The following is a 6,997-nucleotide window of genomic DNA, read 5'->3' on the forward strand; positions in this document are numbered from 1 at the left end:
CCAACTCATGGTAGAACATGAGTTGGTATTTCAAGTGCTTTCAAGACATGTGTCAAGCTTTAAGCTTTCTTATGACAAATTGGATTATTGAGTATATTGATTCATAAGATTGAGTTGTTATAATGAGTCTTGATATTTCCTCAAAGTTATTGATGTTGCCATGACTAAATGAATTGATACATCTTGATGTAGAGAAAGATTGTTTGATTTTGAGTCAAGTTAGGAATCCACCGTTGTATATGATTTACCGATGAGATATATTATTGCTTTGGTCTTCATGATAGACCCATGAATTGATATTGATTAAGGTGGATTTTCTAACGCGTTCTGAGCTGAGTCTGGGAGGAGTATTTAGCACCGAGCGAGAAATGTGGTATTTCTCCAAAACTACGTACCACCATAGGATTGATATTGATGATTGTGGGCTAGAGGCCGAGTATGGGATTATTATTAAGAAATTGAGGTTGTACTCCTTGGCAAGAGTACGACACTCCCGCCAATGTGGGATTCTCTCCTTAGGAGGGCAATACATTGGACTCCATGCGGCTCACATAGTGTAGTTATGTCGGTTATAAGATACTCCCAAGTCCATAATAGTCCAAGTTTTCATGAGTTACCGAGTCACTCTAAGTCATGATTTAAAGAGTTTGAGTTGATTATAATGATTTATGAGATTTTTAATGCGTGTACTATTATTGATGATTTACAAGGAATGTATTTCAATTAATTCAAGCGAAGAAATTTGTTATCGTCAGCATGCATGATTTTCATAATCATTTATGATATTATTTATAACGTTGCATTGCACCCCCACATACTCAGTATATTTCTTAAAGTACTGACCTCATATATTTCTATATGCTACAGTGTCTTATAATGTAGGTGCAAGTTGTAGCGCAGATACCGCATTCAGTCAGTCCGCTGCTCCCATTCAGCAGGTGACAAGTCCTTTTGATTCGAGGGCTTGAGTTGGTTATACAGTTTGAGAAGTATTATATTTTTCTTATTTTAGTCATATTGATCTTAGATAGTTGGTAGTCATGACCCGGCTATCTAAATTCAGTACCAGTAGAGGCTTCATAGACGGTTAGTAGAAGTTGATGTATTCAGTTTCAGTTTTGTTTGGTAAAAGTAGAGTTGTAATCTTGTAAAATTCATGTTTATATTGATCAAGTTCAGAGAAGTTCTATATTTTCACTGATTTTATATAGATTTAAGCATTTTATCCAGTTGTTTACGAATTAAGCCAGTAGAAGGGTTATCTTGGGGTCAGTTGTGCCCCTAAGCACCGTGTGACGTCTCGAGACCCAAATTTTGGGGCATTACAAACTTGGTTCCAGTGGGTATGCCAATAAGTTGTGGAACAGCTGTGAGAAGGGATACTGCTTGAATTTCATGTATACTTGTGTGGTAAGTTTATTTGTCGGAATCTCATGTATACTTGTGTGGTAAGTTTATTTATCTGAATCTCATGTATACTTGTGTCATCTAGAACTTTCCCCATTAGAATCTCAAGGAAAAGTTTTTATTGTATTTTGTTAGTGAGATAATCTTAGGCCATCTTGGGGACTTCAAAATCTCACTGAGCCTAAAAATCCTACCCGTTCATAGACATTATCCCTAGTCACCTACTTTGAGCCTTTGGACCTTTCTTTGGCAAACAAATTACAAGTCGTGATCCTCTTAATTTTTGTACCTCTTTTGAACCATACCCTTCTTGAACTTAAAAATTCAACTTGATGCTAATACCCTAAGTTGGGGGTGATGAAGAGGGAAGAAAGTAACTTTTGAAAACAAAAGTGATAGTTAGTGCCTACGTGTTTAAGCATTGAAACAAATAAATAGAAGGAGAAATGACCCAACAAAGGAAAGAATTGAATGAAAAGTACAAGCAAAAAAATGGAAGAAAATGGATTAAACAAAGAAATAAAAGTAGGCACATTTGTAAAACAGAAAAAGTTGCCCATAGTGAAAGGTTGATTAAATAAGTGTAATGTAGATGTTCAAGGAGGGTATAAGTTATGATTGTTCCTAAATGATATCCTATCCTACCCTAAACCTACGTTACAAGATCAAAAAATCCTTTGAGATCTCCAACAACGTACATTCATTGTAGTGGCGACTAAAAATAGGGGTAAGCTTATGGTATGCCACTTGTTAGCACAGAGAGGTCTAGTGAGAGAGAGAGTTTTGCACTTAAATTCCTTCGAGCATATTTGGTAGTTTGTTGTGCAAAATTTTCCTTCTTATGAGGAGGCATGTGAACAAGTTGAGGTGGTGATTTTTTCACCTTTTGAGAAAAGAGGTAAAAAGGAGTATAGTATGGTTGGGTTCAAAAAGTGAGTCACTCCTAGAGTATTAGTGATTGTTACATAGTTTCTTATTGAAGTCCTTTGCATCCTTGCTTATTGCATTTTATGTTGAGGGGTGTTGGGAGAATAGCTTGGCCATGTTTGAAGTGCTACGTGTGGTAGTAACTAAGCTTGATGTCATTTTTATCATTAGGTCATCTATTTTGGGCAGTACATGTGCATTGTCTCATGGTAAGAGGTAGTGTTGCTTGAGGAAAACCAAATCTTTAAGTTGGGGGTATTGATGAGTAGTGAATTTCCAACTCATTGGCACTCATCATACGTGCACATTACCATAGTTTGAATGTATAAGGGAGACATATTTGTGATTAAATTCACTAATATCCATATTTTGTAAGCACATATGTAATGAGATAAAAATATGTGGATACGATTTGTAAAAGATCAAAAGAAGGAAAAAAGTGCAGCTTGAAGACCTTGAGCAGAAACATGCCTCAGTTACTGCGATCGTGGCCAGTCAAGATTGGTCATCTAACACGATCACAAGAATTCTATCATGGTAACATAGCCGTGATCGCGCTAAAGCTATTGCCATCGCGGTACCACAGGATTTTGCCTAGGGTTAGAATTGTAATTTTAGTAATTCATGCCCTAATCCCTAAAAGAGGACTCACAACCCTATCTCTTGGAGATATTCCATCACTCCAAATTATTGTAACTTTGTATAGTGCTTAGTTTCCATTCTTGGAGAACACAAATATTGTAATAATTTATGGTGAAGAATACATTAGAGTAGCTTCTAAGTGGAGGATTTTCAAATTCCCATTGAAGATTTGTTGGAGTTCAATGTTTGATGTAACATTCACTTAGCCTTTCATAAAATCGCATCAATGGAGATTTTGTGTAAATCCTTACTTATTTATCTCATGAGTAGCTAGATCTTCCTCTTAAGGTTATGTATGAATAGGGTTGAAGTGTGTGTGTGTGTTGTTATTGTTATCTTTAATTAGTAGTTCATGTTGATGGGTTTTGCAAATGCTTGATGAAAACATGGACTACCCTCACATGATCTACTAAAAGTGCAGTTGATTGTTTTGCACCCACAAGTTAGATTTCCCAAATAAAACATAACCCTAAGATCTGTGCCTAAATTATTTAAGCTCTAATTATTCATAGCCCAAAATTAATACTTGAAAACCCAAAAATAAATATTAGTCGTGATACAATCCACACACCCCCCCCTCCATATTTACAATCTTTTACTTTAGGTTTGAATATCAAATTTTCTTTGTTTTGAATTAATTTAATCGCCACTCAAATTGTTCCTCATGGATTCCCCCCTGACTCCAATGTTGGGTAAATATATTGACAATGACCGCCTTGCACTTAATTAAATTGATGTGTAAGTTGAGTGTTATTACAAATCACAAGATAACTCATAAAGAAAAACCTAACAATTCATTAAGTGCCTCTAGCATCCAATGGTAATCGGACAATCGTTCGTCACAAAAATAATCAACCAAACTACCCAAATCCATAGTAGTCTAACAAAGCCTACCGAAGGTCAATAAAATGCTAGGACGTTCCCCCGACAATAGCCAAAACCGATATCCAAAAGATAGTTAAAACATAAAAAAAAAAAACTGCAGTATGAAATGGGTTCTTTCGAAGGATGAAAGCTCACCAATTCAATCTGACTCACTAGTTGATCTTGAATCCATGGTACTGATTAGGAGAGGTAGAAGTATGGCTAGTTCTTGCATCACGTGGGGATACAATGCCTGAAAAGGTTAGCGATTGGAGCACTAGCAGTTAACTCAGGGATAGAGGAACAAAATAATGCCATGATAACAGTTCAAAACCAATACAATATTCGATGCACAATATCATATGGAATACATATATATATACACCATACCACATGATGGGGTAGGGAAAAAGGCACAGCATGAACTTCAAAAACATTAACCTGGGCTTTGTAGATTAATATCTTAAAACAAGGCACCCACGGAATATATGGGCCAAGTTCTCTATATCTATATATGCCATTATGAGGGACTCGAACATCCCAGCCTAATCAAGGTGACTAAAGCACCAATGCATAAAATATGGAGGACTCAATCCTCCCATCCATATAAATATTTTAGGGGACTCAAACCTCATGGTCATTTATACACCCGCACCGACTACCACAGTTTCCGGTGTTGGTCCATTAGGACCATTACTTTTACGGCCCAGCTACACATCTTGATTTTTAAGCCCAAATTAAAACATTTATTGCACAATCATCATAATCAATCCAGTTACTTAACCCCACTTGCAAGCGTGCAATATACCAAGACAATTATTACATCAATTTAGGATTTGAACACGATGTTCAAAAGGGAACATAGATCAATCTGCGACATTGGGACTCAAACCTATTAGCCAACAAAAACCTCAAGGGTTTTAATTGATTCAATCTATAGCCATCAAGGCACCTTTTAAATTCATTCATCAATCATTAAAATTCTAATGCCAAAGCCCTAGTTTAAAACACAATCTACACATGTGAAAATTTTATTCTTATTGACAATTTCACAAATGAGTTTAGGGCATGCAATTATCAAAGTCAAAATCATCAAATTTGTGGGGATCAACTATGACCCCTCAATTAAATCATCATTCTCATGCACCCAGATGTACAAAACCATAATTAAAACATGGATAATCACAGTTTAAACCATAGAAAACAATATTGAATATATGCATTCAAAATCCCTCAATCTTAGTTTATAATTTACCATTAATGATTCATGAACAATACTTTAAACATGTGTTCTTAGTATTCTAACAATGAGGGAAAAGTCACATGCCTGAATTATGAAGATTCATAGAGAGAAATCAACTCTTTTACCCTTATATGACCACTTTGGAGAAATCCTAGCCAATTTTTCTTGAGAGTATTTTGAAACATCAAGGGTTCTGCACCTTAGAAAATTCTCGGTTTGAGTCTTTTGAACATCATACGACTTGGGGTACTTTTTGTATGATAGGGTTTAGTCAGGGGATCTTGGTCGTGTGTTAATAAATATGGTTTGGTTGGTTTCATTCCAAGGTATGAAAGGATAATACTAGTAGTTTGTTAGGGTACTAGTGGTATGATGTCAATCTATAAGATCCCGTCAAATCCTAAAGCTTAATTTAGTCCTTTAAGCTTATCAAGGGGTCCCAGACTTAGAAAATTCTAGCTAGGTTCCCAGAATTAGCCTATTGTTGGCCTTCAAAAGTTGGCAATCTTATTTTGCCACCTTAACATCCTTCAATGGTCCATATTTTTATTAGTTCATGATCAAAAAGCTCAATAGGTGTTCCTGAACAAGTTTTAGATTTTTTGGAACACGTTTAGATCATGTCGGAGTCCCAAAATAGTAGACCAATGCGATCATGGCACATTGCATCGCCAATCGTATTGGTTAATATTTGTGCAGGCTGCCAGAGCCAAAAATTTTAAGGCTCGATACAATCATGGCGTGATGCATCGAGTATCGTGTCGCAGCTATCAACGCGCTGGGTCGCTTGTAGCGTCGTCACCTAGTTTTTAGTCATTAAATATCTACAATTTTTAGGGAAAAAGGGTTAATTTCCTATCCATAAACCCAATAACACGTGATTCAACTATATTTCATCCAAAATATAGAGTTTCTCTCAAGAACTAGTTAGGGTAGGGTTTTCATTTAAGAATTCAAATTCAATACTCAAATTTAAGAATCTCTCGGTCAATCTTTGTAAAATCGGGAACTAAGGTATGTCAAGTGTTGATTTATGGATTCCTTTAATCCATGAAGTCCAAGAACCCTCTTTCAAATTATAATATTTATGTTATGGGTTGTTTGTAACTATGTTTATTTTGTTGTATGATTCCCAAGTTGGAATCTTTATGTGTTTTCATGAAACTATGCTAGCATACAAAATGAAATCCATGAATTGAGTTGTTTATGATGTGTAATTTGATGATTTCACCTATGCCCCAAGTTGTACATGAACGGTGTTTGAAAAAATGGCTAGGAGGATAGAAAGTGGGTATTATAGCTCAATTGTGACTCAAATAATAAATGCATACTTTACCCATTATGACCAAGACTGACTTCTATGATATTATGTGCATTGTGAGTATTTGATGGAATGTTCATGAGATTAGGTTGATGAAAGTATGACATGTCTATATGCAATTCCATCCATGTACAACATTATGAGAACCATGTGTTTTATGAAATCCCCAAGTTATTGTATTATTAATTATTGATATTGGTTATGTGTTCAAGAAGTGTCAAGTCTTGTCAGTTTCATGCTATCAAGTCCTGGAGGTACTTGTACCCGACAATTTAGTTGTGTTCCTAGAGCCAGTGTCATTTTTTCACAATACTTCCATTCAAACCATGATCATTAGAATTCAGTCAGTTATATGACTCAAGAAAACTCAGTAATCTCAGTCAGTTATCTGATCTCATTAGTATTCCATCAGTCAACAAAATTTAGTGAATTTTGTTCAACTCAGCTAAAAGATACTACCGGTAACAGTTCAATTCAGTTTAAATTAGTTCAGTGTCTCTTCAGTTGGGAGTAGGATTCAGCACCGAGTGAACCGAAGGATAGGAACTCACCTATTAGCTAGTAGAGGGTGTGATCATTAGAAGCAATCCTTG

This window comes from Capsicum annuum, chromosome 7 (assembly GCF_002878395.1).
Source record: "Capsicum annuum cultivar UCD-10X-F1 chromosome 7, UCD10Xv1.1, whole genome shotgun sequence".
Lineage (NCBI taxonomy): Eukaryota > Viridiplantae > Streptophyta > Magnoliopsida > Solanales > Solanaceae > Capsicum > Capsicum annuum.